This window comes from Lissotriton vulgaris, chromosome 2_1, assembly GCF_964263255.1.
Source record: "Lissotriton vulgaris chromosome 2_1, aLisVul1.2, whole genome shotgun sequence".
Taxonomy (NCBI): domain Eukaryota; kingdom Metazoa; phylum Chordata; class Amphibia; order Caudata; family Salamandridae; genus Lissotriton; species Lissotriton vulgaris.
The window spans coordinates 1,451,178,172-1,451,191,222 of record NC_141687.1 but is presented as its reverse complement, the minus strand read 5'-3'; the positions used below and the strand labels follow the sequence as shown (position 1 = coordinate 1,451,191,222).

The following is a 13,051-nucleotide window of genomic DNA, read 5'->3' as shown; positions in this document are numbered from 1 at the left end:
CGCCGGCGCACAATAGGCGACCTGCGCCAGCGCAGGCACCTTTGCACAATGGTGCAAGGGTGCCTGCGTTGCGGGGAAGGTTATTTTTGTACAGGAAGGGAAACCTCTCTGTACAAGAATAATCACAAGAGGCTTTTCCTCTTTCTATGTGTGCTGTAGAATGCAGCACACATAGAAAAAGGAAATACGAGGAGAAATAAAGACATTTCTCCCTGTTGCGCCTCCCTTACGCCTCCCCTGGGGAGGCGTAAGCTTTTGGCACTGCTTCAGAGTTACGATTTCTCGTATATCTGGGGCTTTGTCAAAAGGCCATGGATGTTGCTGGGAACGCCCCCAGCAACACCCATTGCACGCCCCTTTAACGCAGTACACTGCGTTAAAGGGACGGATATTTATCAGGCAGCAGTATGCCACAAAAACTGGCGTACTGCTGCCTGATAAATACCACGCTGGCTTCTGCGCCACGGAACTTCATGAAAAGTGAAGTTCCGATGGCGCAAGGGTCCTCATAAATGAGGCCCCAAGTTTTCAATGCAACAAGACTAGGCCCAGTAAATAAATTTTGTGGAATGCTTGACCAACTTAATCCGCAATAATATTTAAATACAGTGTACTTACACTATTTGTGACTCATTCATATTAATTAAACATATACAATTTATTAAATCTAAGTCAAATTCATCACTATGACTTATTTTTAAACTCCAACAATGAATTTTTCTAAGAAAAAAGAAAAAGTGGGCGTAAACAATAATGTGGCTAGGAAGAGGCCAAGAGCAGGAAATGCAAACAATCCTTTTGAAAGCAAATTAAAAAGCAGGTTTGAAGGTACACAATACAGAAATATAAGCTAATACACTGTTTTCTCTCATAATAAAGCAGTGCTCAATTTGAACAGGTAGTAGTCCAGTCCTCAGCACCGGCACTTAATTGTCAACACCAGAACATATGACAGTCTGCCACAAGGTTTTGGTTTCTCACCCTAAGTGCGCCGGGGATGCCCAGACATGGGTCTCAAGCTCACTTTGCCACTGGATTCAAGCTAGCCTGGTTGATGAGGGATGATGCCCCGAAACTGATCCCAGAATGCTTGTTTCTGGTCCCGAGAGAACCTGGCTTGGCAGTTCAGGCTGGACTGTTCCCATGAGGCACAGGGTCAAGACTGATTTGCATCTTCCTGGGTCTAAACTGGGGTGGCATGGTGAGCAAAAGAACAATGGATTTAAACCAGATCTCTTGACTTGGGGGTGAATGTTTGATTTGTTCTGCATCCCGTCCATCATCTGTGTGTCTTCTGTTTTGTTAGTTTTTTGGTTTGTTTTTTTAGTCTGCCACAAGGTGGCACTGTCTGGCTAACTTAGAGATGACCAGAAAAACAGTTAATTATTAATTCAATATACATTAAAATGACTATTCTTATTGCTTTGGGGTCCTGGAATAGTAGGAGTGTGATGGTTGTAGGAGTGTGATGTTAGTTGTTGTGTTCTTCCCGTCGCTGAGAGCATGGCAGGGGCAATGTGTGGTGCAAGCTGCAATAGTATATTGGCGAGAGCCCCGGCACTTACTTTTTACAAAGGAAACACTGTAATAAAGTACTCCCTTTTAACATGAAGTGCATAATTTTATCATGCCAAATTTAGGAAACATTTTACATTACTAGTTTTTCCGAAAAACTAATTTGTATTCGGTTTACATTTCCCAGGAATGCTGAACAAGTACTGTGGTTAGAATACTCACTAATTCAATGAAAGACTGACATTTTCATGCACATTTTACTTGAAGCATAACCTATTTTTATTAATTTTTATAAAGCAAATCTTCACTTGCTCTGGATGGGTTGTAGAGTCAAGGTAATGGTAACTTGCACCAGGCATAAGCTGACTGGAGCAAAATGCGAATTAGTTTCTGAAATTTACATCTCATAATGCATCATTCAAAATGTGTGATAAATGACTGTATATGTAATGAAAGATGGAGTCTGACAGATGGAGGGAGTTCCCTGAGAGTCCAGAGTTCCAATTGATAGGATGCCATCAACACTTCCCTCAGGTGGAACCAGACCACATCCCTGTAGCTTAAAGTACGGCGGGGGCCGCATGCGGCCCTCCTGACCTTTACATGCGGCCACCTGGGCAAGTATTGATTTATAGGTTAACCAGAGTAAAAGAAAAGTAGAATAGGAGGTGCCCTGCACCACTAAACTTTGGGAACACCTACATTTTTGAAGACATCTTTCAGCAAAAGTGTAACAATATGATAACGTTTCTTCAAAATTCTCAAAGTGTATTTCATGACAGAAAACAGATTTGCAGGAATTTAGAACACAGCCTAAAAGAGGGAATAAATAAATGTTATCATGAAACTTATGAGAATAGTGGAATTGAGCAAGAATGATCAAATACACATGGGAATAGTTGTACCTTGCACATTGAGTAGTTACTTAAACTTTACTGAACCTTTGCAAATTGTCATCTTTGTAATTTGCAGTGAATAGAAAACACTTTTCGCTTACCTGTTTGCAGACATTTCATTTAATTTATTTGAAGGAATGTCTTTGTTTTGCTGCCTACTCTACATTGTTTGATGTTCTCTGGGCACCAATGATGATTACAATGTATATTGTACGCATGCAGGTTGTGACCAATCTAGTCAATATTAAGAACCTTATTATGACTTTGGCGGTGCAGGAGAAGGCCGTCACAGTCAGACCACCTGCCTGATTCCAACTGGAATCCAGTTTGGGCGGCACTTCTGCGGCTGGCCCATGGCAGGGCCTGTTTAAAGGTTCATAGAAGAGCTGTAACAGCTACCGCAATGGGAACACCATTGCAGGTTCCTGCAGGGCATGGACTGTCAAGTTCATGCCCTGCAGGAACTTGGGGGTGCATGTAGACAGGGGGGTATATCATGTGCTCCCCTGCATGCATCCCTGGCACAGAGGCAACAGGGGCACCTGCAGGGTCCCCTTTGTTTCCTCTCCGCCACACTTTTAATGGCGGGCTCACTGCCATGAAAACTGAGACTGAAATGAAACTCGTAATATGCTTGGCGGGGTCTCAGCGGCCCCACCAAGCATATTGCGGCCTCAAGACTGCTGCAATACCACCAGGGATCTCTGATACCTGGCAGTTGCATTCCTGTCAATGAGGTCCGCACCAACACCATGCCACTGCGGTTTGATGGACCACCCTAGTCATAATAAGGCCCTAGATGTTTTATATTTTCTCCTTGTAGAGTTCTGTATTACTAAGAAGATCAGGTATACTCTGAAGGAATTCACGGTGTGAAGAGGGAACCACCAAATAACTATTCCAGCTGCCACTCTCGTTTTGTGTTTTTTATAGTGTCTATTTGCGATTAATTCGTTGTTTTTGGCTCACTTTAGGGGCCATTAATAGAATGATCCCCCTCAAAGTGAAAATCTCGTGCTCCTCACCGACATGTTTCCTCTACCCTGGGATGTGGAGAAGCGAAATTGGTCTCTCACTCTGTCTCAATAATGGACACCCTCTTGAGCCTCACAATAAGCCAAGATGTAGACAACAAGTGTACACCTTTGGGGTTCTATAGCTGCCTTTGGGCTGATTCCCAAAACTCCCATGTGTATTTGCAGTTCAGTGACATCTCCTCATTGGGAGTTCAGTGGTTCATATTCTGTTATTGGCTGGTAATGTTTGCAGTCATTGCATGATTGTGGTACAGTAATGATCTTGAGCATTAGATGCATGTGAATAAGAAAGTGTTTGGAACCTCTCAAGTAATCTGCAGTGCAGATTCAATGTGGAACATAAAGGATAGCTGTAGCCCAAAGAAACAACACATACAGACCACTTTTTACTTCTTCGTCCCAATCAGTCGTTCCTGTGCGACAACCTCCTGAGGCTTCCTGTTTGTGTGTTGTCTCATAGCCAACTCGGTGGCACTAGGAGCCAGATTTACAAAGACTTTGCATTAGATTTGCTTTACTTTTTTTGCAGGCAAATCCGATGCAAAGTGTTGTTGTGAGAATTCCAATCCAATGCAAATTGTGATTTCCGTTGGGTTGTAACCCAAAGTAACACAAAGCTGCGCAAAGACATTTACATTTTAATATGAAGAATGCAAATAGGGAATAAAAAAAATCTTTGCATTGATTACTACTAAATGGCATATGCGCTCATCTTGAAAATGTTATTTAAACAAATCGTAGCTCTAAATTGATATCCTATTAATGCGCTTTCAGATAAAATAATTTACAGCTGTTAAACAGAGACCCACCATCACCCTCAGTAGCATGGGTGCACCAAAGAAAAGTCTCCAAGCCACCCTATGTTGACTCCTCACCTTGGCTTTCTGTGCAGAGGTACCAGACAAGGCTATCTTGAGTACAGACACATTTTGCACTCAAATAACCTCAAACTCTGTTTCATCTTTTAGGAAAGAATATTGAGAATTCTAATGCCAGTATTTTGTTGAAGTACTGCATATGTTGCCTCATTATTGTGTTTTGCATGTAAGCCCTCTATTGATCAAGTTCAGCTAGTGGTTATAAACAGCAAAGTTGAACTGATAATGTTGGCAATACTGTCGTTTGTGAACAATATATTATGATCATCACAGGATTACGGTGCATTGACACTACTATGTTTTGGTTAAACTACTGAAATACTGGTCTTTACTTAAAAGAAAAATCCATTGAGGTGTTACAACCACAGATAAACACAGCTTCACTTTAACCTTTTTTTCAATGAAAAACAGTGCCAAATTAAAGTTTGTGTTGTTTTCAGCTGGTGTGGTTTGTTGACAAATTAAAGTTTCTGTTGTTTTCAGCAGATGTGGTTTGTTGGCTTTGTTTCAATCTGGCAATCTCAGTCCTATAGCCTCTGGTTCAATAGTGGGTTTTTCCCATAGTAGGATTTTGATTTTGCTGGGGATATCTTTGAACACATGGAGCTGTTGTTAGCTGAGCAGACGTTCTCCGTAAACTAGGCATTTACACAATACTCCTGAAGAAATTCTCGTTGCAATATATGTGTTGTGGATTTCCTAATGATGTTTTTGTAGCTGATGAACTTATTTCCCTATGGGAACCCCTGCCAGATATATTAAATATACATTTCTATATGTATATTAAACATCCGCCTTGAGTATCACATATCCAAACTCTCAATACAGTGACTTAAATACAAACATTAACCATGCGGCTGTACTGTTATGCAATAGTTTGATAACAGGCAGAATCAATGTCACAGCAAATAAAATATGTATCATCAATATCGCACTTCTTTCTGCGCACAATGTGCGTGAGACTTGTCCTTATTTAATGTATGCTTCCACACTCAAAGTGCCCTAATTGTCATTCTTAATAATTCAGCCATTGGAACTGTCTTGTACAAATTATAACATAACTACAACATATGGACTCAGAGTGAATATAAAAAACTATGTTGGAAAACAAGCATGATTGCGCCCCAAATAAAAATGCTAACATGATCAACTAGTCAACCAAAATGATATGTAATGTAGGCAGTGGCGGCTGGCGACATTTGAAATTGGTGCAGCATAAAAGATGTGGCTGAATGTCCTGTGGCAAGCTGCATAAGTGAGGGTAGAGGGTTTCTCCCCCAAGAACATTGTGATAAAGGAGTGGGCAAATTTGGCATTTTCAAGCAAATTTGGGAAAGCAAGAAGGTTAAAAAAGTAATTGTGAAAGTGTAGTTATGACATCAATAAAGAGATTTCATATGATAGAGATGTAGGTAGTTGCTTATTCAGTAAAACCACAGAACTTCATCACAGACTTCGAGATAACAATGCTGAGTACTACACAGAGAGTGATTTAAAGAGAACATGGGCGACATTTTACCTTAAACTTGTCTCCAGCTGGAATCTGGCATGACTTTTGTATGCTGGGTATGCATGTGCATGTATTTTCCAAACAATATACAGGATGGTGCTATTTTGTATTATTTTCGCAAACATCAGATGCATTTGATGAATTCATGGTTTGTGCTCATTTTTTGGATATGGGCGGTGTTAAAAGACAGTAACCCGAGTAGGTCATAGCATGACTGGGCTGCACAAAGAAAGCTATTCAAGTACATTACAGAAAGCCACTTGAGAAATAAATGGGCATTTTCCATGTTGCATTATGTAAATGTAAAATGTAAATGTAAATTTGATACTTGTATAGCGCACTACTCACCCGCAAGTGTCTCAAGGCGTTTGTACGAATACCGCTGTGGAACCCATCTTGGCTTTCCCTGTGAGGCATCCACTCCTGGGCACCCCCAAGGTGGAGGCCAGGCATCCTTAGCATTGTGGGGGCCGTTATGGAGATTAAGCAAGCTATTGCCCAGAGTTGCACTCCATGATTGGAATAGGCACCGAGGCGAGAATTATCAGGTCCGTGGAATTGTGAGCCCAAGACCCGCCGAGGCTGGGAATTGAACCCTGGTCCAGGGCTAGACCTCTGCATCAGGGTCTGCCGCTCTAACCATTGAGCCACACTTCTCCACTCTGCCGCTCTAACCATTAAGCCACACTTCTCCACGTGGTGTTAGAAATGGTCTATTTCTACTAGACTTTAGTTTACAAACATTCACTCTGTTTTGTCCTGTCCATGCATCCACATATAGGAATCCATGAAACATTGAAAAAAAATAGATGTGTGGAATTCATTTTCTCCTTGATAAGTTCTGGAGTCAAAGTTTTAAGCAGTGGAAGCCAAGATATTGCCATTGCCAGCTGGAAAAAAAGGAGGCTCCCAAAATCTGCAGCATCTATTTCTGACAGCACATTGAGCTCGTGACTGGGCGCATGCTGCAGAGATGTGCGAGTGTGCATTTGAAATGAAACAAATCAGCACCTTTGTGCTCATCACAACGACATCCATTAGTGCGCGGAGAAAAAATAGAGGGGCAGATTTACAAGCCCCTTGCGCCTCTTTTGCGCCGCCGTTGCATCACTTTTGTGACGCAGCGGCGGCGCAAAAGATGCGCCATGGTGTGTGGTATTAACAACATGACACATCTGGGAAATGCGTCACGTTTTAAAGCCCTGCGCCATAAGGAGGCGTTCCTGCGCAGGGGGGGGGGCGTTCCTGCGCAGGAACACCTCCTAATAGTGGCTGAGTGAAATCTACAAGATTTCACTCAGTCACTTTTAGGCCAATGCTGCGTCAAAACCCTGCGCCTGCTTGAAGCAGGCGTAAGGCTTGAGGCAGCATTGAAAGAATAGGCTCCCTCAGAGCATTGCTGGAGCTGCGTCACGCTTGCGACGCAACTCCAGCAATGCACCGCTTTTACGGCTCAGATGCGTGACGCATCTGTGCCGTTTTGGCCCCATGGTGCGCCACATTGTAAATGCGGCGCATCATGGGTAGCGGTGCTGATATGCAGGGATGCGCCAGTAATTGTAAATCTACCCCACAGAACCTACAGGTAAACGTGCCGTGCCTGCGGGATATTTAACAGAATGTCATTAATAGCGCATTTCCACCTCCTCCAGGAAGCTGCCGGTATAACCCCTGCTGCATTTGAATGAATGAATGAATGAATGAATGAATGAATGTTTCCATTTACCTGAAAGTTATGTTATGTTATGTTATGTTAAATTGGGACTTGTATAGCGCAACGGCTACTCCAAAGGAGTGTCCCGGCGCTTTGAGCTCCAAACCAAAAGTGGGACAGGAAACATAACAATAACAGAGAAAAGGGCCACAGAGGGGAGAATTATCCGGCAAACAGCCAAGTTTTCAAGTTTTTCCTGAAGACAAGCAGATTAGAAGTGCTCCGCAGGGACAACGGCAACGAGTTCCAAAGCTTAGGAGCAAGAAAGCTAAAGGACCGGCCGCCTAGCCGAGCCTTTTTGATACGTGGGACCCGAGCCAAGGCCAAGGTTTCTGACCTAAGGGAGCGTGCCGGTCGGTAAAAATCAAGCCTCCTCTGAAGATACTTGGCCCCAGTGCCATATAAGGCCTTGTGGGCGAGAGTCATGGTCTTAAACAGTATCCTCTTCCGCACCGGGAGCCAGTGGAGGGATGCAAGAAGATTAGAGGCACTAGTCCGACGATGAAGGCCAAAGATGGCACGCGCAGCAGCGTTCTGAGTGATCTGCAGGCGTTGGAGGAGGTATTCAGGCAGGCCCAGATATAGAGCATTGGCATAGTCCAATCTGGACCCTATGAGGGCCTGAACAGTGATCCTCCGATGTTGCTCCGAAAGTAAGGGGAAAAACTTGCGCAACATTCTGAGGATGCCAAAACAGGTTCCCGTAAGGGTAGAAACCTGGGATTTGAGCGACAGCTCATTATCGATTTTGACTCCCAGGTTCTTGGCCCACTTAGATGACTGTGTGGGAGGGAACTTGTCAGCAGGCCACCAGCCTCGCCAGTCTGGTTCAGAGGGGCATCCGAAGAATAGTATTTCGGACTTATCCGAGTTGCACTTGAGGCTGTTTTGTGAAAACCAGCTAAAAACAGCCCCAAGGCACTCGCGGATCCCTTCACCATCAAACTCTTCACCCTTACGACAGGTGAAGAGGAGCTGAGTGTCGTCAGCATAAGAGACGATCCGGGCCCCATGGGACTCCGCCAATGTCGCCAGAGGGGTCATCAAGATGTTGAAAAGAGTGGGGCTCAGGATAGAGCCCTGAGGCACTCCGACTCCCAATGGCGGCATCTCGGCGGATCCGGGTGGAACCCAGACCGTCTGGCGGCGGCTGGCCAAAAAGGAAGAAAACCAATTGAGCACCGCCCCCCTAGCCCGATGTCATGGAGCCTAGTGAGGAGATCCTCATGGGGGACGGTGTCAAACGCCGCCGACAGGTCTAGCATGACTAACAACACCCTGCCTCCCATATCCAGCACCTCTCTGATGATCTCCGAGACTTCCAAGAGCGCCGTCTCGGTGCTTAAGTTGGAGCGGAATCCCGATTGGGATTCATGGAGCAGATCATTAGACTCCAAGAAATTGGAGAGCACGCCATGTACGTGCTTTTCCAAGATCTTGGTCAGTGCTGGGAGGAGCGAGATTGGTCTATAGTTGGAAGGTGCCTCCGGGTCAAGATTAGGTTTCTTGATCAGAGGAATGACCATGGCTTGCTTCCATGTCGGAGGCAGAGAGCCCTCGCTCAGAGATAGATTAAGGATGGGATTGGCTATAGGATTTATAGCATCAGCCACTCTCGCCAGAAATTTTGCCGGGCAAGGATCTAATGGTGAGCCCGACTTAAGGTTCCTCATCAAGGTTAAAGATGTGTCAACCGAGAGAGGAGGAAAATCGAGCAGAACTGGGCCCGGTGGAGACAGAGGCGCTGCCTCAATCGGCCTCACAGACACATTATCCGGATCTCTCTGCGGAAAGGAGGCCTGGATTTGCCTGATTTTGGTGGTAAAAAAGTTGGCAATAGTGTTAGTCCAGGTCTCTGTCGGGGCACTCTGAGTGGAGATAGACCGGGGGCCAGTGAATTCACGCACGATTGAGAAAATCTCCTTACAGGAGTTGGCAGCGTCATCAATCCTTTTGGCGAGATATCGTTTCTTGCTCTGAAGAACAAGATCATGGTATGCCTTCATCGTTGTTTTATAACGTTGTTTAGCCTCAAGCTCATACTGGGCTCTCCATGCACGCTCTACCACTTTACAATGCCTGCGGGCAATGGCTAAGTCCTCCGTGAACCAGGGAGCAGAAACCCGTCGAGCAACGGACCTAGGTGTCTAGTCATCTTCGAAGTCTAGACATCATGGGGCGATTCGAAGGACATGTGTGGGAATAAGACAGGCTCTGGGCACTGCAAATCTTCCTTATTTATACTCGGATCATCTGTTCACTGCCTTTTTCACTTTATTCGCTCATGTGGTGTTTCGGATTCCACACGAGCAGATAACGTGTGTGCATTATATATTGAACACCGCATCTTTCAGGAAATATACGGTTTTCTGGAGGCCGAATCTCTGTGCGTACAGTATGCGGTCCTACACCACATCTGTAGTCTGAATTTTTAAAAAAACTCATGGAAGGATGAATTATGACTAATCCTCCTTCCTTCCTGTTGCTCGCATTGCTTTACAGTCAAGCTTCCCTGAGGGCATGCCTATTTTCTTTCCGCCCTATAATTAATAATTTGTCTAAGTACATGTAATTTGTGCGGAAGAAAGACTTAATGGTCATGCCAGCCAGGACTCGAACTCCTGACCCACTGATCCTCACTCTTTCTTTAATGTGACTATCACTCTTTGAGCTGGTTTTCCCACAGACACACAGTTTTAATGATATCAAAGCAGCTGCCACACACAAAGCCATTAATGTAATATTGCCAGTAAACACAGTCTCTGGTGTACACACAGAACATTCAAGCTTCCATAAATAGGTCAGTTGGAAAGGGCAAATCGATAATGTGCATTGAAATTGAGTTTTCAAGATCCGACATTTCCCTGCACATTGTCCCTAGTTTTACCCAAGAAATCTGCATTTTAAAGCTCTAAAGGGACTATATTTCACTAAACTAAAAGTTTAAATGCACTCACCGTCTGGTTTCGCTCTCGGCACCAAACACAATGAGTTTTTCTTTGCCTCAAGCTCCATTCCAGTCTTGAGTGCAAGGATGCCACGAGCAAGCTATCAATGCCCTCACCTCCTTCAGACCCAGTCCCACCCCTGTGACTCCAGCAGCGCACGGATTGGCTGGGTCAGGTTTTACCAATTCTCATTGGAGCCTTGGGGGCTGTGGCAACAATCTCCCGGACTCCTACTTTGCAGAGACTGGAGAGGGTTCATGCCCCGGTTACTTACCGGTAATCTTCATTACTCCGAGTATAGTTTTCCTCGCCACATGACTTACATAGTGAGCATCAGCTCCACGACAGAACCCTCCAAAGCAAAAAAAGCCTCCCACCCCCTCCCAACATGGCCGACCAGTCACACCTGACCTCTATAAGAGGCGGACCGGCCCAACCAACAGCCTGAACTACCAAGCAAACAATGAAGCCGATAGCTAGACAGGGAGGGGGGAGGGAACTCATGTGGCGAGGAAGACTATACTCGGAGTAATGAAGATTACCGGTAAGTAACCGGGGCATTACCTCCTCGTAAGTCTTCCTCGCCACATGACTTACATAGTGAGCAAATACCCAAGCCAACAAGGCTTCATTGACCACCATAAGAACAACACCACACGGTGATGCAGAGAAACCAATACAAGGTTGAATTTAGAATAAATGAAAAGAAAACAGGGATCACAGGAAACCTGAAATCAAGACATAAAGGAAAAGTAGGCCAACCAGGAGCCGCAGCTCCTGCACTCAGAACGGCCCCAGCGAAGTCCCCAGGGACAGCACCCCCCAAGACAATGCGATAGTGTTCCATGAACAAGGTGGGGGACGACCACGTCGACGCCCGACAAATCTCCACAGAGGAGACACCCATGAAGGGGGCCCAGGACACAGAGCCACTCCCTGTGGACCGACCCTGGACCCCCGCCGGAACCACCGAACCCAGTGAAGCATAGGAAAGGATGATAGCCTGTGCAAGCCAGCGACTCAAGGTGTAAAGAGAGGGCATGTGGCCCGATTGAACTGGACCGAAAGACACAAACAGGCAATCCCACCGGGAAAGGGAAGACGTGCGCTCAAGAGAAGCCAAAACAGCACGCCGGACACCCAGCACGGACAAGGAAGGAACCTTGACGGCAGGGAAAGGCGGTAAAGACACCACCCGAGCCCGGGAGACCAGGGAAGGAACCCCGGGAAGGAAACGGGGGACATGCCGGAGGAACAAACTGTCCGGCAAAACCCGCAAGAAGGGAGGGGAGCGGAGGTACGACCCCCGTACGCCCATCCGCCCAGCAGACACCACTGCCACCAGGAAAAAAAACACCCAAAAGGTGAGGAACCGCAAAGCCACCGAGGCCAGGGGCTCAAAGGGCGGACCCTGAAGAGCTCGTAGAACGAGAGAGAGATCCCAAGGGGGAGACAGGCAGAGCGTCCGAGGGCGACGGAGAAAACAAATTCCGGAGCCAAGCGAGCCACCAGGGAAACCAGCCCGTCGAACACCGGACTGCGGAAGGCCCGCAAGGCAGCCCACCGGGCCCACAGGGAAGCAGGGGCCACGCCCAAGGAAAACCCCTCAGCCAGGAAATCCAAGACCCGCAAGGGGTCCACGGAGGCGGGGTCAGCACCAAGCCGACCACACCAACGCGAGAGGGAAGCCCAGTGCCTGGCACAGGAAGAGACAGTGGAAGACCTGCGGGAGCCCAGCAGCAAAACCACAACCCCAGAAGAACAACTCAGGCCCGCAGATGGAGTCAGGCCAGCAGAAAGAGCCGGCTCAACACCGACTCCGGGAGCGGGGGACCCAACCACGGAACGGGAAGATCCGGGATCGGCCAGTAGGCCTGAACCGCCAGCTCGCAAAAGGAGAGGGTACCAGGGGCGGCGGACCCCGCCGGGAACCATAAACAGGAACGCTTCACGAAATTGCGTGTCAACCATGCGCAGGGGCCATGCTAATCTTCTCTGTATCGTTCCAATATTAGTCCATGCGCTGCCGAAGCGAGCACCCAGGAGCACCCCGGCCCTGCCCAAGCGAATCCAGCAGAGGACCCGTGGTATCAGAGGGCACGGGGGAAACGCGTACAGCAGACCGAAAAGGTCAAGCGAAAGACAAGGCAACCACAAGGACCCGGGAGGAGAGAGTAGAACCTGGGCAGGAGGGCCGAGTCCCCCTCCGTGAACAGAGCCACCGGAGGCAGACCGAGTCGAGGCCCCAGGCGCCGAAACACCACCGGGGTCAGGGCGAGACCAGGCAACGAAGGCTAGATCCGACTCAGTCGAACCGCCTCCACATAGTCGGACCCCGGGGGAAAGACAGCCCGAAGGGACAGGACCGGCGACACCTACACCACCAGGTCGACCGACCCGACCAAGACATGGGGACCCTGAAGCACCAATGCAAAAGACGGCAGGCCAGGAGGACTGCCAGGAACCCCCAAAGCACGAGGAGCTGCGCGACTGCAGGAGATCCCAACGGCCCCCAAACGCCCCGGCCAAAGGACGCCCCCCCCTGAATGAACC

The 13,051-nt window shown here is 47.1% G+C and overlaps 1 protein-coding gene and 1 non-coding gene across 2 annotated transcripts in view; both read right to left on the bottom strand.

The window, feature by feature from the left end:
• Window positions 1-13,051, bottom strand: part of TMEM163 (transmembrane protein 163) — a 1,005,122-nt gene that overhangs the window by 302,169 nt on the left and 689,902 nt on the right. The window lies entirely within an intron of this gene.
• Window positions 12,431-12,537, bottom strand: LOC147732742 (U6 spliceosomal RNA). The gene has a single exon (XR_015308800.1). It is a non-coding gene; the product is annotated as a U6 spliceosomal RNA (small nuclear RNA).